This window comes from Strix aluco, chromosome 3 (assembly GCF_031877795.1).
Source record: "Strix aluco isolate bStrAlu1 chromosome 3, bStrAlu1.hap1, whole genome shotgun sequence".
In the NCBI taxonomy this organism is placed as follows: Eukaryota; Metazoa; Chordata; class Aves; order Strigiformes; family Strigidae; genus Strix; species Strix aluco.
The window spans coordinates 2,693,528-2,720,257 of record NC_133933.1 but is presented as its reverse complement, the minus strand read 5'-3'; the positions used below and the strand labels follow the sequence as shown (position 1 = coordinate 2,720,257).

The following is a 26,730-nucleotide window of genomic DNA, read 5'->3' as shown; positions in this document are numbered from 1 at the left end:
ACCTCTAGAGATGACCAGAATGAAAGGGGAGATTGGTGAAGACTTACATATCCCGAAGGACAGAGCAAGCTGCCTCTGTTTCACAACCTGTCATGATTCACCCAGCCATGTTTACTTCCATTTCATAGAATGGATGTATTTCACATCAAACTGTATTCTGAACTGAGTTCAAAGCAACTATATCTGATGAGATTGATTATTTGTAAAAACTATTTTCTATCCCACAGTTAAAACACCGAATGTCAGAAAGTTACTTCTCTTTCATTTTGGAAAGACTACCTCTTTTTTTCCGTCAGGAAACAAAAGCTCATGGTACAGACCATATTTCTTGCAACCTCAACTCTATAAATAACTCTTCTGTAGAGCAACTAAAATACACCAAAATACCAGGTCTAATATAAGCCATGGAGGATGTTTATGCAGACCTTCTTGTTAATTTGACATTTGCATCAATGCTTAGCGTGCTTCACAATGTATCAGTGGAGAAGCCACACAATTGTAAGTGTGGCATGACTGCACATTCTCAACCTTGCTGTGTTTGCAGCAGGACTGGGTTCAGAGAGAATTTTTACCCTTTCTAGGTATGTACCTCCACTGAAGTTAGAGCAAGAGGTGCAATAAAACACAGTATTAGTATGCTGGACTGAAAAAAAAAAAAAAAACAAACCAACAACAAAACAAACAAACAACCCATCCACATAAATATCTATATCAGTATACAGCAGCCACCAGGATAAAGGAAGTTGTGTTCCAGCTGATGCATGCAGCAGTATCCTGTTGTGGAGAGAAGTGCTGACCACACTTCGCGGCCTTTTGGGCTAGCTGCCTTCAGGTACCTTCTGTCAGAATGCATCTCCAAAATGCTTCTTGTCTTCCAGCCTCCTCTGAAGTGTCCTTTGTCTTCAGGTTAGTTATTCTTCATGAAGTTCTCCAAATTTCATGAGAAGCTCAGGGGGTAGTTGACAATACACTGGAACTGAGTAAAGCTGAAGTTGTGACTTTGCAATCTATCTTTGAGAAACTTAACTTTCAAAATTTATTCATTCCTCCTGCATGTGTTTGGAACTCAATCCTGTAGGCATAAATGACATACAAGCAATGGAGAAAAGGGCTTACTCTGAGGAAGTGCATTTTTTTTTTTCTTCCTCTTTTAAAAATCGTTGCTGCAACTGAGAATTCCAAAATCACTTATACCATTGTGGGGTCAACTCAGCGGTTGTTGGTGTCTAGATGTATTTTTATTTCTTTATATTTTTATATATTTTTTATTTCTTTAAAAGATTATTTTTTTCAGAAGGTAGATGCTTAGCACAGTTTTGTTTCTTAGCTCAGAAAAATGAGACATTCTAAATCACCTATCCCTGTTCAGCTGCTCTTTTTTTACCTGCTGTTTATAATGGACCAACTGTACCTAAATAGTCAATAACATCTTTGTTATTAGCTTCAGTATCAGTTTCTTGTGGGTGTCACAAAAGCAGTGAGTCCTGTGTTGCTTTGTGGAGGAAGAACAGGGCCTTACAGGATTGGTTTATGGAGGGGGCAAAGGTGAGAGGAGACCTTCCGGGCAAGTGGCTTTTTGTGTGTGATGCTGATGACGGCTAAGTAGCAGAAGTGAGGGTGCAGGGGCTGTATGGTGAGAGACAAGGATGAGTAAGTGGGGAGGAGAAGCTGGAAGCTCAGAACAAGGCACTTGAAGATGATGTGATGAAACAGTGGGGGATGTTAGAGGAATTTGAAGCACAGAGTAAAATGACTGGGGCAAAAGGCAGGGAACACTTCCTTCGTAATCTCTGTGGGGTGGAAAGGATCAAGAAGAGCCTGAAGGGAAAAGGTGGGCAGAAAGAAGGGTTATTGTGACATGCTGCCTGGAAAGAAGTGATGAATGTTTTATTCTCTGAAACCAATTACTTTAGAAGAGCCTAAAAGGATGGAAGTCACTTGACTAAACGTGGACATTTGCCTTGTAGGTATTGATAGCTCACCTTATTATCTAAATTCTCTGTGTAGTAAACAGGGGGGAAAAAATATTTCTAGAACATGCTGTGTTTTGTCTTCAATTAGGTTGAGTTACATTTCCAAGAGTTGGGGTTATTTTCCTCCATGGTCTCTAAAGGGAATCTAGACAATAGCTCAGAACTGGGTGTGCTACTTACGTGTATATATATGCTTACACACATGTTTATGGGCCTATATTATTCATGCAGGTGTGTATATCTGAAGTGTGGTGCGATGAAGGGCCCAAGCCCTCAATCCTACCCATGAAAAGGCAGTAGGAGTCCAGTGGTAGCATTTGCTCTTAGCACCTTTGCACCCTGGCTGCAACTCAAACATCAGTCTGGGCAGAGAGTACCTGTGCCCTGGCTGTCCATAGCACCAAGTTGGCATAAAACCCAAACAGTGAGTCTGTGGAGTAATGCCTTTTGGGGCTTAGCAGCCACTGTCATAAATGGATTGGGTTTTTGAGGGCAGGGCTGTTGAAGAACTCTGAGAGTTCTGCAGTTCTTAAAGTTTCTCTTCATTCAGCAGGTTCTGTAACACACAAAAGATCCTGTAAATTGCAGGGCAGTTGATGGTACCAGGTTGTTTTGTTTGGCAGTGCTTAAATGTAAGCTGAGTTCTTCTGAAAATAGGATAACAAAACAGGTTGCCTAGCACTTGTAAATAGATGGCTACTCAGACCCAGATTTCTCTAGAAGCCTGCAGTGTACCTGAAAATTAGAAAGCAAGTGTCTCCAGTTGATAAAACCGAAACCAGAGGAACACAACAACACTGTGGTGACTGTAATAGTATGACTGTATTGTGTAATAACTATAATAGTGACAGTAGCTGAAAGTGTAACCTTTAATTACTCTGCCTGTTTCTCCAAACTCTTTAGGAAGGAAAAATAACACCCATTTCACACATGTTGTGAAAATTAAATTTCCCAACAAGCAAGAGCATAGGAATGTCTTTACAATGTCAAACCAAACTCCATTCTAATCCAGTATTTTTTGTCTCCAAGGGTGACCAATAACAGATGCATAAGGGAGACAAGATAAAATGTGGCAAGCAGAGAGTGACACTGTCTGGATTATAATTTTCTCCTTTCAGCAGTCTGCAGATTAGGAATTTTCTGACTCTGGCTTTGCTTTCAAAACATCTTGTATAATAGCCCAGAATTTCCTGTATTAATGCATTTATTTGCTTTAAGATTACTTCTGTCCTCTGGCATCCAGGTCTTCCTATTTAGTTTGGGGTTACGAGCAATGCATTCCAGTTGACTTGGGAGCCTAACACCCATTTGCAAAAATGACATAAGAAACCAGGTGTTTTGAGAGTCACTGGCTATTGTTGATAACAGGAGTTGAGTTCTGCAGCGGTTTTGGAAAAATGTTGCCAGAATCTGTGTGGGGCTTTGATAACGAAGAAAGTGGATCAATTTGAACACTGTTGTGTGTTGGGGGGGAAGTAAAAAAGGGATATGTTTCAATTGGAGTTATCCAGGATTTAAGCAGAGAATTTCACATGTGACTCTAGAGAGAACTAAAATAAGATGGGCGAGTAACTTCTCACCTTTCTTGATGCAGGAGGTGTTTGCAAGCGCCACCTTGTAGGGTTTTTGTATCAACCTACAACAAATCTTTGACCTGATGAAGACAGTCCTGCTATCTCCAGGAGAGCAGCAATGACATAGGGGGAGGGGGCGAGACAATCTGATGACAGAAATTACATAACTGCCTGGTTTGTGGTATCAGAATCTCCTGATTCCAAGGGGGGGAAAAAACCCCACAGGCAATAAGGATATGTTAGCAGCACACACATCTGACATGAGCCAAATTACCACTAACTTCTGGCATGGACAGAGTATCCCAATTGCTGATCAAACTCTGACTTATCTGCCCTGATTATAGAAGCCTTTTTTTTCCACTGAGGACAACCAATAGACAACCTTAGTGAGTATAACGGGTCTCTCCAGGAACATGTCCTGAGCATGCTTCTGAGGGTGTTTTACTGTCGTTGCCACTGGTAGTAGATATCTGTGAAATGCTTACGTGTTGGAGTACTCTAATACCCCTTATAGATGAGGTGGAAGCAAATGGCAACCTGTTTTCTCCATGGCTGGCACAGAAGAGCATAGTACTGTAAAAGATTTATGTGTCAGTCAAAACTCTGGCCTGCTGTGCCTCTCTTATAGGCAGAAATGTGAGTTTCTTTAACTTTTGTCGAAGGGCTGTTGGGGGTGGGGGCCGGGGGCGGATCCCTGTTCTTCCCCTTTTTGTACAGACTTCTCTCCTAGTACTTGCTAAAAGTAGCACTGAAATCAGTCCAGGTCCCTCAACTTCTCCCGAGGCGGGATGTGGAGAGAGGTGAAAGTGTCTACCACAAATACATAATTTTCTTTTCACTTCATTGTTCCCTCTCCATCTGACTTGGCAGGTGTGCTGAGCGGGAATGGTGTGCAAATCGATCCCGAGGCAATCAATGACACGGCAGCTGGCCGGAGCTGAACACCAATGCGTTGATCGCCTCCAAATCAATTCACACACTGCTCTTGCTCAGGTTACCTGCCATTTCAGAAGAAGGGAGGGATGGGGAAGTGAGAAGAAAATTGCACAGAAAGTATTCTGGGACCTTTCTAAATAGGCCACTTATTTGCAACCCTTCCTCTCTGGTATGTGCGTTTATACTAGATGTAAGTATGTGATAAGGTTACAATGCAACGCCTTGTTTGACGACTTAAGACGCTGCTCAAAGGGAGCAGAGCAGGGCCGCAGAGAATGACTGGCAAATTGTGTGGAAGAGACAGAGCGGTCTTGCATCTTCAGTTTTCCACCTTGCGTGTGAGGTATTTAAACTAGTCAAGCATTGCTGTTTGGCTGTGTGCAAGCTGAAATAATCATGCAGGGCACTGTGCCACGGGGAACTGTGGCTCCTAATTTCTGAACACTCCTCAAGGTGAACAGTTTTTGTTTTGCTTTAATAAGCCAGAAGTTGTGCATGTCGAAAGTGCCTTTTGTACAAAGATCTCAATTTACTTGGCAAACTTCCACGCATTAAGTCTCCCTGCTTTGCTGTCAAGGAGTGAGGTATTGTTATCTCCATTAAGAGCAAGTGAGCCAGGAATAAACGCCTTGTCTCTTCGTATTGCTACTGCTTCCTTTTTTTCTTTCCTTTCTGCAGATGGATAGTAGCCCTTAATTTAGAGGGTAGGAGTGTTGGGGCCAGAGATGGTTCTGGCCCCAACAGAACAGGGACGGCACCTCATCCGCATGCCAAAATGAGGACCTCTCCCTTGTTGTTCTCCTGCAAGTGACTGGCAGTGACCCAGTTCAGTGCTGTCCTTAGGGATTTTCTTGTCTGTGCCACAGTTGCCATGGTCCCTAGGGAAGCAGTCAGCAAATAATTTAGGGGTAGGACCACCCAGTGGCCCTGTCTCCCTGCCTGTCACTGACATGATTGTGCCGTTTGCCAGGGTCTCTCGCGTGGGAGCACAGGCACGTATGCCCAGAGGATAATCCAGTGGGGAACCCCGTCCTGCACAAGGGTAGCCATGAATCCGGGTCCTTTGATTTCATACATGCTACTTGTCGGTTGGGGGAAAATAATTAGAGTTGGCCGAGTGAATTGCTCAAAGCAATGCCAAAAAGCAAAGGCAGATCTGCAAAAAAACCTTGAATATCATATGCTCCAGCTCATTTTTCTTCTTATAGTAACTCTGGTGCTGTATGATTAAAGGGATTCAGAGACTGTCACTGTGCAGGGCTCTGTGTGTCCTCTTATAGTTTAGGGTACCACGAGGCCTTATGTGGCAGAGGAGCCGCACTCCTCTTAAAGCAAAAGGTCGTAACAGCATGCTCAGAACAGGTACAGCCATGTCAATAAGGAAGAACTAGCACTCATTTTGTTAATTAGCCATTAGTTTTAAGGAGTGCTGATGTGCTCGTCTATTTTCAGCAGTCCAATTGCAGCTAGTCATAACAGGAAGTTAAATACTGGCCACTGCCTTAGGAACACATTGGATTACAAGCAATTTGTGGCAGAAGTTGTCTTTTTTTCTCGGACCTGATGCGATGAGGCCTTATTTCTAACCGGGGAACAAGAGTTCAAAGGTTGCCTGTCACAGGTCCTCTCCTGCTCCAAGGTAAAGCTGGCAGGTGGAGCCAGGCAGGTTACTGTGTGGCAGGGCCCGACAGTGAGCTCTTGCCAGTTGTGACGTATTCTTGGAGTGCAACAGGGGAGCTCTAGGAAGAATTAAGTGTCTGAAACAGCATAAGCACAGTATTTCTTGCTGTTCTGCTAAAGAATGGCATCTTCTGTTGCTATACATGAATTCTAAGAGGATACAAAATAATCTGCTGGCTTGTAATCTGTAGTTAGGGTGTTGTTCTGCATGTGTTTTCTTATAAATTGCATGTAGTAGTCTTGCATATGCTCTTAAATTTTTAAATCTGTAAATGGGGCACGTATTTAAGGCAGGCATTGCTTTGAATTGACAGGCTGCACTAGAGACAGGCCATCTACACAAACATTGCATGGATAGTTTCAAAGTTTTGGGTTTTTGCAAGAGTCCAAATACTGTAGTTGGACAATGTGTAGGAATGGGGCCTGAACTGTGGTGTTGAAGTGAAGGAGACGAGCAAGCTAATGGAGCGCTTGACTGGTGATGATGCTTTTATCTGTAACAGACATCTCTGAATCCCAGCGGGATGGATCTCACCTACTCAGCATGGATACTAGCTGGATGTGCAAAGGATTAGTGATGGGCTGTTAAGCTTTCAGAGCCATCTAGAACTTTTTGTTTGGTGCTGGCTTTCATGAGAGAGTCCTGTCTATCGTGATTACATCACAGCACAGGGCTTGCTGGCAGCATCTGGAGAGGGCTACCATGGCCATGCTTTGAGTTATATGCCAAATTTAGTGTTCCCTATAGGTATGGAAAGTATGCAATAGCCATATATATGGCTTACAGAGTCTCCCAGCCCTTGGAGCACTCATTTAATAACCCCTTTGGAGCTGGAGTTGCAGACAAGCTGGAGAGAGACAATTGTCCTACTAAGCTGAGTCTGGAGATGCTAATGTCCATGGAAAACTAGGAGGGGTGGCATAACCAAAGGTTCTCACAATTACCTAATTAATGGTACTCATTTAACATGCCAGTGTGCTTCACCTGCTGCTTTGTGTGATAGGGAAATGATCTTTACCATCTTGAGAATGGTTCTTGAGGACTCTTTGTGTTATGAGAATCACCCACACCTGGCTTTCATCCATTAGATAATTCAAGCTCTAGGGCATGTGTCCATGTTGAAGTGTAAAACTGAAACATTATCACTCTAAGCTGCCCAGCTCTGGTCTCAGAAAAACCGATGGGGCTTTACTGAGCAAGCCTAGTGTTGCCTGGAGTTGGGCCAAGGTCGGAGCAAGGTGTAAATCCCCCGTCTGCCTCTCGCTGGCTTGAGCTGCTTTCCTGGGGTCTGAACTGAGAAACAGCTCTATGCAGTGGTAGAGCTATTTACTGTAATCCCAGTGGTCACAGACTGCTATGGGACACCCCTCAGAACTGGGGGACTCCAGCAGACGCTGAACCCAAGCTGTGGAGGTGCTGTCATGGCAGGGAAAAAGCCCCATCGTTAAGGCAAAAGGGCACGGTGTTTTTCTGGTAGAGATAATGATGGTGTTTATACTATATTGGCTTTGTGAGACTTATAGAATCATCTTCTAAAATAGCTGAAGTCTCTGTTGAACTTGAGCCTTTTGGTTATAGCTCTTGTTGAGCTCAGAAGGTCTGTTTGGTATATTTTCCCACCTCTGGAGTGTGGGGATGGAAGATAATAAGACCTACTGACTCCTCCCTTGTCATTACACCCTTAAAAACATTCCCATAGTTGGCTGTTGCTGGGAAGTAAAAGCCCAGATAGGGACTGTTTTCTTATCCTAGAGCACAGGCTCTCTCTCTCCCCTCTTGACTGTGGTTCCTCTGCTGTCCCAGTAACACACTTGGCTCTGGCCCAGGAAGGTGGCTGTATTCTCTTGTACCTCTTCTGTGGCCTGATGGAGCCTCTCCTCCTGCAGGCCTTTGGTGAACGACTGGGGCAGGCAGGCAGGGAAGAAATTAAAGGAGAAGAGGGGGGAAGAAAAGCCTGATTAACTTATGCTCAAGTTCTGACTTTGGCCTCTAATTTCTCCAACCGGGAGCTGGTCCTTGAACCTTCATAGGGGAGCTCTGTAGCTCCTGCATTCTCTCATTATTCCCCCCCCCCCGGGCCTCTCCGTTTAAATTGCCACATTTCATTCTTCTCGCTCAATCTGAGCACTGACACAGAATGGAAATGCAATGCCACCTGACCTGGCTGACCGATAATGCCTGAGAAAATTGTACATTCATCCCCATAATCAGACTTAAGAGATGCAAGGAAATAAAACGGAACCTGCCACAATCCCACTTATTTCTCCGTCTGATAATTGTATAACCTGGTGTGGGAGGGTACAGTGGTAACTTGACTAGTCTTGTACAACCTCTGCCATGTGTCCTGCCTGCTCATGGTCCTCATGCTTCAGGATAAACACGGATGGCTGAGGGTGGGTGTTGCAGGGACTCTGTGGGATGCCCCTTGATGAGTGTTTGCAGGGTTGTCTCCCGTGTAGTAGATTCTCAGGGAGATGTGTTTAAGGGTGTGGGGATGGAGGGTGGGCTTTCTGTGGCCTCAGCAGTGTGAACTTTCAACCACAGCAAGGTCACAGTAGTGGACTTGAGGCACCTGTTTGATCTACCATCCTCTGCTTCGCGTGAGTTTTGTCATCCTGAAGCCAGGGTGGGAAATATCCCAGGGCCCCCTGAGCCCTGCCTTGGGCTACTGCACTATGAGATGTACCCCAGTTCTGCACGAGTTCCTCGGGGAGAGGACAGGGTGCACTGGAAGGGGATGAAACAGCATGTAGCTGAGCGGTGTCACCCTCCAAAGGTGTCATACTTCTCCAGGGGTGCTGGAAGAACTTTCCTTTATAGCAGAATTTAGGGCTTGTTCAACTCTGGAGGACTCCCAGTTGTCCCTCTGTCCTGCGCTGCTCTCCCACTACCCGAGGGCCAAAATTCCTCAAGGGTCAGAGCAGGAGTTGAGTGTTGCCTGCTCCCGCTGACACTTCACTTGCTCCAGACGCAGCTCAGCACCAACTTTATTCTGGCCCGGGGCCTGACCCCGCCCGGCGTCTGGGGCGGGGGGGGGATGCCCCGGGGGGGGGTGCCCCCGAGCCCCGCGCACCCGGCGTGTGTGTGGGGGTGCCCCCGAGCCGCAGCCGCCCGGGAAGGGGGGTGCCCGCCCGGAGGGTGCCCCCGAGCCCAGCGGCGGGCCGGGGCCGCAGTGCCGCGCTCCCGCCTCACGGGGGCGCCGCCGGCCCGCGGACGCGGCGGCGGGACAAAAGCGCGGCGGAGCCGCCGGCCCCGCCCCGGGCTGGGGCTCACCCGGGGGGGCGGTGGCGACGGGGGGGTGTGGGGGTGTGGAGGAGGGCGGCCAGGAGAGTTGGTGGTGGCGGAGGCTTCCCGGTGATTCATGCCCGGCGTTTGCAGCTCGCTGGTTGCGTTATTGAACCTTCACGCCGGAGGAAAAGCCCGAGAGGGACGGAATTTTTTTTTTTTTTTTTTTTTTTTTTTAAGAGCAAATGAGCGTGATGCTTTTGGGCAGGATCCCATCAGTTGCTTTGCCAGGCCGGAGTGGGCCGGGGCGGGAAATCGTTGTACTTTCATTCCCCTCTTTGATCCCAGCCGGTATGTAAAAGAATTGCAATTACACTTAGGCAGCACCTTTTACCCCACAGCATCCAAATTCAAATACAAACCTGAAGATCGGCTTCTTCCTTTTTAATTTTTTTCTTCCTTCTTTTTTTTTTTTTTTTTTTTTTTAAGGTCCTGCAAAAAGTTAGCGAGCGGACGCTCTGGCTTTTTCCTCCTCTTCCCTTTGCGATCTCCCTTTTGTTGGTTGTATGGGCTGAAGTCCCCTGGGTGGCAGCCCGAGCTACTCATTCATCATCATAACAACCGTTTAGTGTAAAATTAACAACAACTTAACTACTACAGCAATAAACATGGTCCTGCATTACCACAGATTGATGAGGATTACTTAGTTACAATCAGCTGGGGCACAGACAGGGGAGGAGAAATGCTGCCAAATCAATAGCTTTCCCAAAGTTTAAAACTTAACCTCCTCCCTTTAGTGTTGCTGATGCTCGGGGGCTTGTTGTGGCCCCGTTGGGAGGAGGAAAAGGGAGGGAGGGGAATTTCCTTCCCTCCCCCCGGAAAGTTGGCACTTAGTATTTGCTTTGTGGGAAGAAGAGGACAAAGTCTATTTCTTAGCGTGTGTATCTGTTCACACACCTGTTTTTTTCAGCTTGTACCTTGAAAAAGGTCCGATTGGTCGATTATGTGGCCTTAAATTCTTTCACTGTTTAAATTCGCGGCTTAACCTTCTAAAATGCAGCAGCGACCCCTAAACGAGCTGACAATCGATCCCAAAACAACAATGCACGAGAAGAAGAGGGACTCTTGGGCAAATCGGTCCGGACGCCGGCTAATACAATATGTTGGGTATCTGGCACTCATTTCCCATGTAAACGCAAAAACGCTCGTCAGGAGAAACAAAGGACAAGGGGGAAACAGTTAAGTACACCTAGAGCTGCATCCAAACAAAAGAAGAAAAAAGCCTAAACAAACCCAAGGTTTTCTCTTTCTCCCTGAGCCAAGTAATCCCTTTGATTACATCTAATACCTGCCAAAACCCAGATGGTATGCCCACCCATCTCACAGTGTGATAATGCCACATTGTGAAATCTATCCATTAATATTAATTGTCAGCTAGAGAATCTGTCTGAACTACTAAAGCTCGAGGTTGCCTTGAGAAAGCAGGGCATGATTTAGCAGGGATTTTAAGATAATTCTTATTCTTTCGTTCTCTATCTCACATACATAGAATGTTAAACAACAGCCCTAGAATGCAATTCCGATTCCTGCCTCTCTCAAATCTGGTCTTAAACCACTGTGTGCTTGGGGTCTCCACCTGCTGACCAAAATATTACCTTAAATTGCTGTGGGTGTGCAGGCTCTGCATAGGTACATCTTACTGCACTGACTGAATCCTGACTCCCTGCTCAAAGACAGATGTGCCCTACCATGCACATGTGACTTTTCTTCTTTCTTTCCATCGCTCCCCCACCACCCTCTCAATAATGGACTTGATAATCCTGGAGAATTACTGGAGAAGTCTTTTGGAAACTCTTTTTTTCGTTTTATTATACACATTGCAAGCTCAGTGGGCGAAGACAGTGGGAAAAGAGAGAGAAAAAGAGTGTAGAAAAAAGCGATAGTGTAGCGATGGAGCTGCCCTTCTAAAATTTTGAGGAACTACGCTGGGTTTGAGACAACAAGGTCCCCATATCCTCTGAAAAGAGAGAAGGGGAAGTGTGGGAGGAGGTAGAATGAGTACCTATCACCATACATCATGTTAGCTCTTGCCAGCTCGTTTCAAGCCCTGTTTTTGGAATAATGGTAGTCATTATTTGTTAGAATGCCTGGCTCTTCTCATTCACCTGTAGGCCTCAAACTGTTTTAGACTGACTGTGGCTCTGCTGACACGCAAGAAAGGAACCCTAGGATCCTGCTGTGGCCCAGACGCAACCCCACAGAGGCAGGTTGTGGCCTCGGACAGTGCTGAACTGTCCAGGAAAGCCATGATAAATTTTGATGTACACAGTTCTCAAAACAGCAGCAGCTCCTGGCTTCTCACTAGATATCACCGATTTTACCTGGGTGAGGGATAAGCTCTAAATGTCGGTCCTGAAGACATAAACATTTGTGTTTCAACCCCTAGTCAAGCTGCTTTGTTACAAATCTCTAGCACAGATGCTATATGTACTGGTGGCTCGATGTAAGCTGGCACTTCGAGGATAGAGTAAAAAACCTATGCAAACAAGACTGTGGCAAAGCTACCGGGGCCTGGAAATTCAGGTTCCAAAGTCTGCTATTCCATCCTTCCCTCATTCCTTTGCATCTGGCTATTCTGCAGCAATTTAGGTAATAAGGCTCTTTGAAATGGGAACAGTCAGGCATATAAATATATGAATATGTAAATCAGATTTGTATTATCAGAGGTTCATATCAGTATAGGTGTGCATGAGGACGTGTTTCTTTCTTTGTCGTTTTTCTTCCCACCAAAAACCTTTGTGGCTCATTTGTCTCCTTGCAGTGGGACCTGGGTCTCTTGGGACCCTACCAAAAGAGCTTTTTGGTCGCTTTTTTGACGGCTGCAGCTCCTTGGAAAGGTACAAACTGCACTTACCCAACACCACCCAGACAACACATTGGCATGGGCTTCACAGAATGCCTGAAAACCTGCATCGCTTTCCCAAGAAGCTGCCACCACCCCCACCACCAGCTCGTATGTCACGAACAGCCAGCCTGGGCCTGCTCTCTGTTACTTTTGCATCCTCTCTCTGGTATCAGCTGAGCGACACCAGGGAGAAAGAGATGCGAAATAAAAGTGGAACAAAGGACCCCTTTCCCGCCACCGCTGAAGGTGGTGACAAGAGCCCTGCTGACTTCAGCAACGCTAATGTTGTTAAGAATAGGTCTATCCTAAATTCATTGTTGTGTCTGCAGCTCGTGTGGACTTATCTTGACTTACAACGTGTGTGCACATGCACGGTGAGGGGAAACGTACAGTTTTTGGCAATTGAAAGTTTAATCAAAAGGCCACTTCTCCCATCTGTTATTTTTGGGCCCAGCCTCCCGAGGGTCAGCTTGATGACATTTCATGCTGCTTCTAATCAATTTTATACCAGGAAGCAGTGTGAGAGCTGACTACCAGAGAGCTGGAGTGGCATGGAGCTCAGCACTGGGAACAGAGCTGGAAAAATATGTTGGGGATTTTGGGGCATAAACAAATGTTTCCTAATCTGGTCTGCAACTCTGTCAGGCATGTACCGACAAGCAAATGTCGATTGGAGCTGAAAACCAGCAGGTTCTACTACAGTGTAACCTGTAAATCCACATCTTGACAGGCATGTTGTGGTACGTAGAGCTATAGTCTCCGGGAAATAAGGTAACACAGGAATCAGATCATGGAATCAAATAGTGTGATTATCGCTGCTTTTTTGCTTTGTATAGCCAAAGGAAGCAGATAGTAGTCTGTATTCATTATTTCCTCTATGACTCTTTAGATCAGACTTGATTTTTTGGAGCTTGTAGCCCTGGAGGATTAAATGATTTGGAAGACCCGGACCTTTTTTCGTTGGTCTGTTTCTCCCCCATATCCTTTCCATCCTGTGATTGTCTCTTTCGTGGCTGGGCAAACACAGGTAGGTATGTACTCACTTCCTGGGGGCTCTGTTCCTTGCTCCACACTCCTTGTAGAGAACCACATGGGAACCACATGTAAGAAGAAGAAGAGCTAAGAGTAGTGGGGTCAGAGCTGGAGCAAGACTTCTCAGCAGGGCTGGCAAGACTGAATTTTGCTGCCTCAGCCGTGAGATCTTGGGACCAGGCTTGGTGACCTTGGAGCTGTCAGAGGTTAGAAGGTGGGGAAAGACTGCTGCTGTCAGAAGGGAGCTGCTTTTTGCAGCCACCTCAAGCACTCACTCTGTGGCAGCCACAGCAGCAGTAACCCTGACTTCGTGGCACTTCACAGACCCTGCCTGGTTGCTGTTGTAGTCAGCTGCTGGCCCTGTCCCTTGAAATACAGGAATTTTATTTATCCAGAAGACCCTTCAAATATCAGGAAGAATCTGCAGGAGATATGGTTGAGCTTGGTGCTCATGCTCTGCGGTGTGCTTTTGGCAATGTGAACCTTTCATTTACGGGGATTTCTAACGCGTTTGCAGGCAGAAAATGCAAACAGCACAGCTCCCTGGGCTGCACTGACCTCTGCTTTTCAAGCAGATTATCCCTACACGGTTCTCAGTGGAACCTGTAGGCTTGTAAGCTAAAGAAACCCCATTAAAATCACAACATAGAGTTTCCATCGCATGCAGTCATGACTCTGGTGATGTCCAGGGCTGGTGCTTCTGACCAACAGTTGTTACTTTCTAAGGACAGGTTTCCCTCAGCACAGGCAAAACTACTAGGGAGGCTTACTGCCTGTACCGGCAGCGAGGGATCTGCAGGATGCCGAGCAGCTGACTTGATTCCAAAGCTCGTTTCTGGGCTAAGGAACGAGCTTCCTGAAGAGCTAATAGTGGACAGTTTGGGATGAAGCTCGCCATGTTGCATCTGTTTTGAAAATAAACTGTTTCATCTGACAGGGAAGAGGTAAAATACTGATTTTTATTTTAGCATATACATGCTACTCTTAACGGCGTATCTGGGGGATATTATGAGCGTGGTCCACCCTGGAGGGCAGCTCTTTAGCGATGCAAATAGTTCTGATGGTTTGGGCTTTTCTCAGTTTAAGGAATTATCTGTTTGTTTGCTCCTCTTGCAGAGCAAAGCTGGGAGAAGGCATCGTGTTCCAGCATTTCAGCTGCTTCAGTGCCAAGTATTAGACCAAACTTAACCTTCATCAGCAGTTTAATCTAATGGTGTGGTTCTGTAGCTGATTTAAATCAGTACTGCACTGGTTTGCTCTCTTCTCTGCCCTGCAGCTGTGTGCTCTTGTTGTGTGCTGCTTCTGGTGCTCACCTTTCCCTTCACTTGCTCGACACAGCTTGCTAAACCAGCAGAAAACCGTCTCGGCAAAAGGTATCAAGTAATTTTTTTTTTTTTTTTGTTGGCTTAGAGAGCTGAATGAGGTCAGCAAGGTGGCAGTGCCAAACCTGGGCTGGAAGCATCTCTTGTGTGGACAGGTGTGAATTCCACAAGATGGGTGAGCCACCCGAATAGCTCACCGCTGCCGGGAAAACTCTTCCCAAAAGTGGTGCCGTGCCACCCCTGTGGATGGTGGACTTGGCCGGCCTGTGGAGTCACAGCTTTCCGAGGGAGATTCCCAGAGGATTCCCTGTCGTGGGCCTTGGTGACTTGCCCAAGGTTACAAAGACGGACAGTGGCAGAGCCAAAATCCCAAACTAACTGCAGAGGAACAAAACCTCATTCCTTTCTGTAGTTTAAATCAAAGTTTTATTTTGACTGACAGAAGCCAAAAAGGAGCTCGATGCACCTTAGAATAAACATACTTGGAAAGCAACATCCTGGACTAAGATCTTTTTCTCCAAGCACCTTTTGTTGCAGTAAACCACAAAACGCAGCCTTTTAGCCGGTGGGAAGGGATGCAGTTCCCCTGAACTTCCACTGGGCTCCTCTGCTGTTACAGCCAACAGAAACGCCAATTAAACGCTTCCTACTCTGAACGGAGCTAGTTTCCAGTTGAGATCCCAGCCTGTAGACTCGGTATTGTTTCTGTCCAGAGGTCTGTATTACCAAAACTGACAGGTGTCACGGGGGTTACTCTGTTCTTAGGACTATTTTGATTTTTTTTTTTTTTTTAAATCCTGAAATATTAAAAATATCTGAGAAGAAAAGGTGTTTCTAAGATACTGGAAATCCTGTTACGTGGCACCGTTCTGTTTTCCAGGCTGTCCAGATGATAGGTTATGGATGATATTGAAGCTCAGAATTATACAATGACTATTGTGTTAGACTTACACAATGAATACAGTGCCCTCTGGTTGAAGCAGGTTTCTTTTCCTATTCATGTTTATTTTATGCCTAAGTGAAACGAGACCTTAGTTTTATATATTCTCTCTATATAAATATTTCTCGATCTTTTTTTTCAAGTGTTCATGAAAAATATGACAAGATGTCCACCAAGGTCACAAATGCAAGCATAAATAGCTGCAATTTAACATCAGCAGTTAGCAAACAAGATACCCTCGAGGTAAGGAGGCTGATAAAAAGAGGGCAGCGATGTATTAAAGATGCATTATTTGGGGGTCTATGGATATAATTTAGGCTTCGCAACAAGGTCAGACTGATTTAATTCTCTCTGCAAAGGTCAGTCCAAGGCCTGGCTGTACTAACCTCTGTGCTCTCCATCTGTCTGCACTCCAAGCCAGACACTTTGAATAGGTGATTGTGTGTTCATGAGTGGATACAAACACATTGAAATTACCTCCAGGTCTGTGCCTCCCAAAGTGTTTACTTGGAGCCACCGCTGACCCTGGAGTAGCTGGTACCTATGGAACTTTACACTTGGCTGCTGCTTTGAGGTGTTGGGAAGAACATCTGATATTCATGATTTCCTAATATTGCAAGTACAGATGAGTATTCAGCTTCATAAATGCGTCATTGTAGTGTCATAAACTCTTTATGCAGGTTTATTCTGTGACCCTTGAAACATGATTTTTTTTTTTTTTTTTTTTTTTTCAGTACTGGCAAAAGTACAATAAAGGGGGAAAAAAAACCCCACAACCTTTACAGTATTCAGTTTTTCCAAAATGAGGAAAAATGAAGAATCTGGTGTTTGTGGACATCTTTATTTGATAGTCTGGGTCTTTTAAAAATCTTCCTCCATAAGCAGGGAATCCTTTAAAAATAATTGACAGGACAAAATAAATATGCAATGTGCTGGTATCTGTTAGTCATTTTCTTGTTGCTTTTTTCACTTCATGCTAAACATTTCTGAATTCTCTTTTCATTTTAAGTAGGAAACGGGTTTATTAATCTGAATGCAACAACTAGAGAAAATGAGGCCAGTGAATGCTTTGAGCTTTCAATAAATATTTAGCTCACTGAAATAGCCACACACAGTAAATATCGCTTGCTTTCATGAAAAAAGACCTGTTAAGTTTAGTGGAAGATACCCTTAATTTTGGAGAGAGTAAGAGACCTAATTTTTACCTGTATGATTTGGACTAGGAGGCAGTTATGAATTGATATTGCTTTCATTTTAGGTGGAGGGTACAAAGGTGAAATTATATAAAATGGTAAAAAATAATTGAATGTACTATGGTAAAAAACAAAGAAAAAAGGCTCCACACGGTGCTCTCTCTGAGGTACTGTAAGTCTTCCTTAGGTACAATGTTTATATACACCTGGTTTCAGTAATTATTTTACATTCACACAGTAAACAGTTTCAAAAGTAAAAAACGGGGATCTGGTTTTGAACCAACAAAATCCAAATCAAGGAATTCAGAGCTCAGAATGCAACTTTCCACAGAGTATCTCATCCTGTGTTGTCTCGAGGCTGCCTACTGTAAAGTCACCTAAAAAGAGAGAACTGCAAGAACAATAATACAGATCATAACAAAGTACTTTAAGTCAGATTTTCAGATTTCTGCCTGTATTCCTCAGTTTAAATAACACCCCCGGTAAACAAATTCTGATCTTAAATGATAAAGGCTTTTTTTTTTTCCAGGTATCTTACGAAATCAGCCATTGCTCTTGTGCATGATGTGTGCTGATGATATCGGAGATAGTGTTTGGCTCTTGAGGCTGGTTCAGTGGCCCTGCTTTTTTTAAATTAGATGAAGGCAGGGAGAGTATCTGTGCAGAGATCACCAAAAGATTTAGGAAAGCGGGACAGTGCAGAACCCTATTTTTCTAGAATAGTCAATGTCTGACCCCACACCCCCATGCACGCACATGTGAGTGCACCCACACTCATGCACACCCACTTCCATTTACTTTCTAAGAGACTGCACTGGTGGCCAGCTCACATTTTCTCTAGGTTCAAGGGTTGTTGGAACACCTCTTCTTTTGGGAAGTGTGTTGCTGTGCTTGGATTAGCCATGGGGAATGGCTGGGGAGTGACACAAGAAGTCACTCTCCTGCGAGAGACAAACACGCAGCCTCTGCGGGGCCCTGTCTCCCGCTGGCCGAAGCAGCTGGTAGGTGAACTCGGTTCTTTTAACTGAGTGGGTGTTTTTAGAGTAATTACTATTTGTGGTATTGTTGTTTAGCTACAGCAGTGTTACGGAGGCTTCCAAATAAGCAACCCACCACCAATTTAAAAAAATAAATAGATTTATTTTTTCCATAAAACCACCAGTCAGCTCTCCGTAGATTACAGATCCGGATGTCCACAAGAGGAGAACAGAATAACTTTCTGGGGTTTGACAGTAACCCGAAATACTTTACAAAGCCCCACTCCCCGGGGGTTTAACGACAACCCCAAACAAAAACTTCACTTCCTAGGGTTTAACGGGAACCCGAAACGTAAAACAAAGCCTCACACCCCAGGGGTTTAACGACAACCCCAAACGAAAACTTCACTTCGTGGGTTTAACGAGAACCCAAAACGAAAAACAAAGCTTCACAGCCTAGGGGTTTAACGGGAACCCCAAACGTAAACTTCACTTCGTGGGTTTAACGAGAACCCAAAACGAAAAACAAAGCTTCACAGCCTAGGGTTTAACGACAACCCAAAACGCTCTATCACTCACCTAGAAAGTGAGGGCTCTCAACCTCGAGGACCTGCTCAGGGCAGCGTCCCGACCCAAAGTACCTCGAGGAGTTTCCTTGGGCAGCGTCCTGACCCAAGGGGAGAGTCCTCTGACCGCAGCGTGCAGCTCCAGGGGACGAGCTCAAAATGGCTCCCCCAGGGGACTCCATTTATACCCAGGCCGAATCTGACCTGTAGTCAACAGCGGCTCCCATTGGTCAAAGGTCTCAGCTACCGCGAGACCCTGAAAACAAAGACAGCCAAAAGCTGCCACGTTTCAACAGCCAGGAAGCTCTGTTTTCACTGGGCGGATGCACCTGCCACAATCCACCCCGTGACTACAGTCATGATTCGGCTGGTTTCCTTGGAGTGGTGGCGCAGTCACCTCTTGCCTCCAAGGTTAAAAGGGAGCGCGGTCTGGTGAGTCTCCATGCTCATTGTGGATTGTCATCCCTAGGTAATTATACAGTCAAAATTGAAAAGGCTGATTAACCATTCTAACAAAACAAACAATCAATGCCCAATATAACAACACCAAGTCCAATCATATTCTTCTGAGGGCTGTCAATTTCACAAGACTCCTTCACCACCCCGTTGTCATCAGGATCTTGATTGTCCATATGGATCCCCACAGCCAGGCAAGATGTCGACATCATCCATTCCTCCGAGGTCCTAATAAAAACAAAACTAGGCCTCGGATCAAAACCCGGGCATCAAGTTAAAAATCAGAGATTATCCATTGGACACTAATTCGGTGGGTTTCCTCACCTTTATCTAAAGCCTCCCAGGCATATAAACCCCTAGATTTTACCAGGACCATAGACACAATGCCAACTAGGAGCAACTTCACCATGACAGGCTGGCATACATATCGCTCCACCATGCCATTGGCTTGAGGGTAATATGGTGTATAAAACACCCACTCAATACCTTCCCCTCGTGCCCAGTCTTGCACCACTGCAGCTGTAAAATGTGACCCATTATCACTCTGAATACATTCAGAAATGGGCAAAATTGAAAACCATCCTTTTAAAACTTGGACTGTTTGGCCTCCAGTAGCTACATTAACAGCTGTAGCCATAGTTAGTCCCGATACCACCCCTACTCCCACCAAGATGTACCTTCTTCCATGAGATGGTTTTAAAGGACCAACATAATCAACTTGCCAGGTGCTCCAAAGTCCCTTACCTTCTTTAATATGTTGGGCTGGTGCTTGATTTGGATGGTTAATCTTAAGCCTCACTTGACATTGTGGACAAGCCATAAGAATTGCTTCACACATCTTCATTGGCACAGGCCATCCCCAGGACCAACACCCACAACAGAGATCTATTTTCCCTGAGTGACCTCGCTTAATATGTAGCCACTCAACCAGCCGATCCCAATCTCCTTTGTCACTATTAACTACCCTGATTTGGGCCAAATGATCTACTTGTTGATTCCATTTTGCAGCAGGGGTTCCATCTCTTACATGGCCCTTTACCCACTCTATATACCGCTGTTCAGCCTCCTTAAATGAAGTGAAAGAAAATAACAAAGGTCTAACTGGTCCTTGTGGTCCCTTCTGAAACACGCCACAATAAGAGGCATGTTCTGCAAATCCCCACTTCACTCTCAACGGGTCCTGTGGATGTAAGGGCCCCAACTTCTGATAAGTTTTAAGTTCATCCTTTAAAACATTCAGGGCCTCTGTATGCTGTAACGTCCAGTCCCATGCTCTATCTTTCCGCAGCAAACCATATAAAGGGCAGGCAATTACTGAAGACCCTGGTATATGCTTCCTCCAATAACCCAACAGTTGCTGCAGTTCTACCTTATTACCTGGTATCTGTCCCTTCTCAATAACTGATAAAATATCATCAGATACTACAATTGCTCCAGCCACCCACCAAGCTCCTAAAAATTTAATTTCTTGTCCTACCTGTTCTTTAATATTTCCTATATACTGATATATATGAACACCCAACAGCATCTCCACCATATCAAGAAGCTTGGCCAAAGTATTATGAGCAATAGTGGGAAAATGTTTATACCCTTGTGGGAGTCGATTGAAAGCATATTGAATCCCCTCCCAGGTAAAAGCAAACTGAGGCTTATCTTCATCCCTCAGAGGAATCATAGGAAACATATCTTTAACATCTAAAGCAGCCATCCATAAATAAGCAGCTACCTGTATTGCTGCTACTACTGGTGATATATTTGGGACAGCAGCTGTTAAAGGTAGAATATTGCTATTCAATCTCCAATAATCAATTGTTAACCACCAATGCTCATCTAACTTACGGACTGGCCAAACTAGAGAATTACAAGAGAAATGTGTTCTCACTAGGGGACATTTTTCTATTGCCCCCATCACACCTACTATATTTGTAAATTTCCTTGATGGTTTAAATCCTAACTCAGTGACTTGTCTATTTAAAACACTAACTTGAGCCCCTATGTCAATTGAAAACTCCAAACTTATCCGTTTAGGACCCACAGGAATATATATATAAGGTTCCTTATCAGCGGACCATTGGCAGGAATTCACCGTGCGGAGTGGGCGGCCCGATCCCCAAACCGCAGCTACTAGTTTTTTTAACTCTCTCAACTCCCCCCTCGATGCCACAAAAGGGTTAATTTTCCCTTCCTGAGGGAGTAGAGTTACCTGTGTTTCCCTTTGTTTTCGAGTTTTCCCCTCCAGCAATTCCACCAACTTTAAGATATTATCAGTAGACCGCCCATGCAACCCGGCCCGGGGCACCCCCAGTGCCAGTGCCTTCTGCCAAAGATCATTCCTTCCTGACTCATAAAATCGGCCTAACTTATCTCGGGGCAATTCAAACTCTCTACGAGCAGGCTGTTCAGCGGGGGAAGCTGTTCGACTAACTTGTCGAACCCTCCGATTTTCACCCCCACCCCCACTCAAATCAATCCAGCCCATCTCTCTAAGGGACTGGATATGTGTCTTTAAGGCATCCGGGAGCCCTCTGATGAGAGGTTTAAGGTGGCTGGGATCCACCGGCGCCGCAAGCGGAATTCCACACCGCCCCCTCTTATTCATCGCCTGAATGCCAGCCGCCTTTTGTACTCCTTCTGCCAGCTCCACTGCTGCAAAGTAGTCCTGCGCCTGAGTCAAGCAAGCACCTAATATGGCGCACATTTTTCCTTCATTTCTGCTTATCCACCAACTTCCCCGGCTCTGTTTCAACTTTCTCACAACTTCTACCGGGTCAAGCCGCCTCTCTTTTGCCCACTGTATCTCTAAAGGGGAAGGGGCACAGCTATATTTCTGTAACAACTCCTCTATTGACATCCTGCCGACTACGCCAATTGTTACGGAGGCTTCCAAATAAGCAACCCACCACCAATTTAAAAAAATAAATAGATTTATTTTTTCCATAAAACCACCAGTCAGCTCTCCGTAGATTACAGATCCGGATGTCCACAAGAGGAGAACAGAATAACTTTCTGGGGTTTGACAGTAACCCGAAATACTTTACAAAGCCCCACTCCCCGGGGGTTTAACGACAACCCCAAACAAAAACTTCACTTCCTAGGGTTTAACGGGAACCCGAAACGTAAAACAAAGCCTCACACCCCAGGGGTTTAACGACAACCCCAAACGAAAACTTCACTTCGTGGGTTTAACGAGAACCCAAAACGAAAAACAAAGCTTCACAGCCTAGGGGTTTAACGGGAACCCCAAACGTAAACTTCACTTCGTGGGTTTAACGAGAACCCAAAACGAAAAACAAAGCTTCACAGCCTAGGGTTTAACGACAACCCAAAACGCTCTATCACTCACCTAGAAAGTGAGGGCTCTCAACCTCGAGGACCTGCTCAGGGCAGCGTCCCGACCCAAAGTACCTCGAGGAGTTTCCTTGGGCAGCGTCCTGACCCAAGGGGAGAGTCCTCTGACCGCAGCGTGCAGCTCCAGGGGACGAGCTCAAAATGGCTCCCCCAGGGGACTCCATTTATACCCAGGCCGAATCTGACCTGTAGTCAACAGCGGCTCCCATTGGTCAAAGGTCTCAGCTACCGCGAGACCCTGAAAACAAAGACAGCCAAAAGCTGCCACGTTTCAACAGCCAGGAAGCTCTGTTTTCACTGGGCGGATGCACCTGCCACAAGCAGTATTAAGGTATTCATTTACGCCAACTGTTTGCTTTAAAATACTTTGTGGGTGAGCTTTTATTGCTCAGGAATGGTGCCAGATGGACAGTCCTGAGGAACAAAGTCCTCACACTATCTACGGAACAGGTATGGCACAGGCAGTGGCCACATCAAGTTTTCCTCCTCGATCTCCCTCTGCCACCAGCCTGATCTCGGGAAGGACAAGCTCAGGAGGAAGAGGGCACCGCAGAGTCTGTGCCTCTTCACCTCCACGGGGCTTCTCCCTGAGGCTACTCGGGATCAGGCTCTTGGCAACTTCTTAAAGCATCCTTCCTAGAAGCAGAGGCAATTTTTGGAGCAGTTGCTGTCTACTGCATGAATCCACACCAAACAGGCTTCACAAATGTTTCTGACTCCAGCACCTAGAGCTGTAATAGCCCTTTTTTAAGCAGTTCTCTCCCTTCAACTAGGGGAGGGGTGCAGTTTCCAACAGAGATTGAGCACCTCGAGGAGGTGGTAATGTCCATCCTTGTGTCAATACTGTAAGCCATTCGGGCAGAACAAAATAACCTGTTGTACCTGGTTCCTTAATGACAGTCCCTGTCCTTTGTTTGCGACTCGCTTAGAGTGGCACACAGCTTATCAGATGTCTAGTGTGGACTGCTTTGTAAGGCAGAGGCACTGCTGTACAGGCTTTCCATCCCAAAGCCTGGCTGGCTTCTTGCTTTCCTGAAAAACCAAGCCCAGGCCAGGCTGAAAAAGCCACCAGCCCTGTCAGCTCTCAGGACATGTGCTTATCTACCTGAATGACACACTGTTTTCCACAAAGCCTGAGTAGGCTCTGGGCCTTAGGCTAGAATGGCTTGGGTTTAGAACGGAAACACTGACAACCCTTAATAATACAATACTGGCAACTTCCACTCTAGGGTGGTTGCTGCTGTGGCAGCTTCTTCATCTGGGAAAGACCAGTCAAACTACAGCACTGCTGCTTGTGCTTTGCTTATGTTCTGCACACTCGAAAAGGAAAACAGAAAGAAAAACTGGGAGTCTCATAAAAACATGTGTTTTTCTCAGCATAGCAGGGAGTTCTGAGTTGCCCTCACGCTGCGCTCTGAGGGGCCGTAGGAGTTTAAGGGTTCAGGCTTACCTCGTCTCAAAGCACACATTTTCCCTTTGAAACACAAAAATCTTACGCCACAAAAATGGGCAGCTACTTTTTGATCATGTACTTGTAGCGTTTTTTCATGTGTGAGACATGACATGCTCTGTCAAGCCACTGTATTCAAACTTCCCCTAATATATTTCATTTTTATTAGCGACAAAGGACAGGTGATTTGAATTTTAATACTACGGGGTGATCTGTATGTGAGGTGCAGAACACCTAGGCGTGCGCTATGCTACAGCTATTGCAATGAGCTCACGCGCTTTGCATGTAAATCTCGAGACGGTTTGCTGTGCCCAGCCCTACGAGGGGCACTGGTAGAAATTAAAAGGTGATGGGTGCAGAACACTTTTACGCCACTGTGTTTCCTTTTCCTATCGTTAAGTTTTCGATTCCCCTCTTCCCTTACGGTGTATTTATACTCCTGCCAAGTTCCAAGGGAGCAGCAAAGCAGCTCCTTGTATTGTTATTATTTTTAAGCAGTGCTTTTGAGAAATCAGTCTTGTGGGGAGCAGAAAGCATCAGGTGTTAGGCAGATGAAGACAATTTCTGCATTGCAGAAGCGCTGTCTAACACGTGCTTGCCCCGTGGGATGGAACTGTGACAATTCACAGCTTTCCTGTCCTCGTGCTCCTTGCGAAACTCACTCCAAGTCAAGATCTTCCAGTTCACATCCTCCACATGCCTGAACCTGGCCGTTTGCTTTGACCGGCTCCCTGCACTCCAGAAATGCTCTCTGCTCCCATCCATCGCTGGTAGGAGCAGGGTGTTGGGGGCAGGTTAGCTGAGCTGCTGTTAGGCAAGAAACGGAACAAATAGGTTAAAAAAAGTCTGGGTTCCCAGGTGCGTAAAGCTGAAGGACAGCAAAGAAATAACTCCGACTAAGTAGAAAAAAAAAAAAAAGAAAAAAAAATGTTATTTTGTTCTGTTTGTGGTAGTGTTTGTCTGGGGAGCTGAGCCTCAGGGAGCAGCAGCTGCCAAGACGGAGGGTTCCCCGAAGTGCTCACAGGGAGTCCAGCTCCCGGTGTGGACCCGGGCAGGCACTGCCCTGCTCTGGGGCCTTTCTCCCGGGGCAGGCAGAGGCCTCCCTGCTCTCCGAGCTGATTTTGGATCCTTCCCCCCACAGTACTCGGGGAGGCCACCGAGTTTGCAGGCGCTGGACGAGCGTGCTGTCGGCATTGGCAAAGCTCGATACCAGAGGAAGCAGCGCCTTTCGGTTCCTTGGTTTTTCTCTGCAAAAAGGGGGCAGGGGCAGAGAGAGGACAAAGATGAATTTCTCTTGCGATGGACACTAGCGATGCAAAGTGCTAAATAAAAGCTGGGTACCATAAACCCTCCCCTCTTCCCCTCCCATGCAGAGAACCAGAGCAAGTTGTATGCGCTGCTTTACCCGTATTTCGACGTCTCGAGGCACGCACAGATCTTGGGCTAGCTCTCTATCAGGGACAGTTTCCAGAGAATCATGTGGGAAGCAGGATCAGACTTTTAATCCCTGAAATGAAAAAGGACATCTTATTTAACAGGGGAAAAAAAATACTTTGGGACATTTGCAGATAATTAAAAGAAATGGCGTTTAACAGTGTGGACAAAGTCCTGACCTGAAGCAGGATGAACTGTACCAACGCCTTTCGTACAGCTAGAAGTTTATAGTGTTCTGGAGTGTTGTTTATGTTACTATAAAAAAAGGTGAGAAAATATATTCAGTTACTTTCTGTTTCCCCCCATTGAGCAGATGGCAATTCATAGCTCAAATTGTTTTTTAAGCCATTTCACGTTTTACTAATAAGTACAATATGCTTTTCAACAACAAACCATGCTTAGGCACTTCTGCAGAGGTTACGTGATTGCTCAGGTAGCTCCGAAAGCAAAGAGTTTATGAATCCTGTTGCATTAGAAGGGCGACTGTTTTCCGGTTACTTCTCGCGTGGTGGAAAACACTACCTAAAAACTCTCCTACTTCTTGTTTCAAATTATTTCTAATTTTGAAGGCCACAAATAATACAGCGTACTTACCCTAACCGCCTAGATTTGAGGTTGTTTCCACCAGCTGTGTTCCTGGTAGAACAAACCATGCTTTTTAAGGAGCTGAATATTCTTTGTGTTTTAAGTGTGTAATAATACGTGTAGATGGCCATTGGGGAAGGCAAAGAAATATGCAGCAGTTCTATTTCAGGAAGTTTTGGTGCTTTAGAATGAAAACTGTTAATACTGCACGCGTTGGAAAATTCTCACCATCGCATCCGTGGTTTTATCAAAACCTATTAAATTATATGAGTGCAGAAATAAGGAAGAGTGGGTTTTATTATTAATTGACACTCATTTTTAACTGGCATGTGGCGGCAGGTCCTCCAAACAAACCTGAGACACAGATTAGAGCTAAAAGTTTTGGAAATGTTCTAAATCTTTGTAGCATTGCAGAAAGGAAGCGTAATATTAAACTGACAAATTGAATATATCTATTTTTTTTCAATGTAATTCACAGTTTCTTCCTATTATTTTTTACTACCCGTGGAGATAAAGCAAAACAAATTCCTCAAAACAGAGAGAAATGTATTTCGAGATACCATTTCCCATTAAGTAATATATCTCTCTTATACATATGTACTGTCAAATATCTATGCGTTCCTTTTCCACGCCACGTCTCCAGCCAGAAGTGTTGGCTATGCAAATATTGCAGAACCGACTCTTAACATATGTGCTGTGTGCCTAGCTATAGATACGCAGGAAACTATATAATCATTAGAGCCTGCATAGATTATCTTGTAATTATAATTTTACATAATCTCTTATATAATCTCAAGGCTGGTATGCGACGAAAAAAATGCGGTCACGTCAGAATTCTTAGGAAGAAAAATAAAATTATTGCTCGTAAACGCCCTGGCAGCGGAGGAGCCACGCAAGGATAGCAAAGCACGCTTTCTCACCCAGAAAAACCGCGCTGGCTGCTATTAAAAATGTAACTCACACCCCAGGAGCGACCGGGGGGGGTATCTAGGTGGCATCACTCCGGCTCAGGGGGGGAAGGAGGCGGGGAGGGGGGGCCCGGAGCGCCCCGGTGCGTAGGTGGGCTGGGGGAAAAATTAAAAAAAAAATTAAAATTCCTATTGGTAGCGGGGAGGGGAGCGCCGTGGGTTGGG

The 26,730-nt window shown here is 45.4% G+C and overlaps 1 protein-coding gene across 1 annotated transcript in view; it reads left to right on the top strand.

Moving 5' to 3' along the window:
- Positions 1-864: 864 nt before the first annotated feature.
- The window catches only part of BCL11A (BCL11 transcription factor A), a 113,222-nt gene continuing 87,356 nt past the window's right edge, over positions 865-26,730 (top strand). Inside the window, exon 1 of the mRNA XM_074817130.1 lies at positions 865-906. The gene's annotated coding sequence lies outside the window, so the exon portion shown is untranslated. The remainder of the gene's footprint in view (positions 907-26,730) is intronic.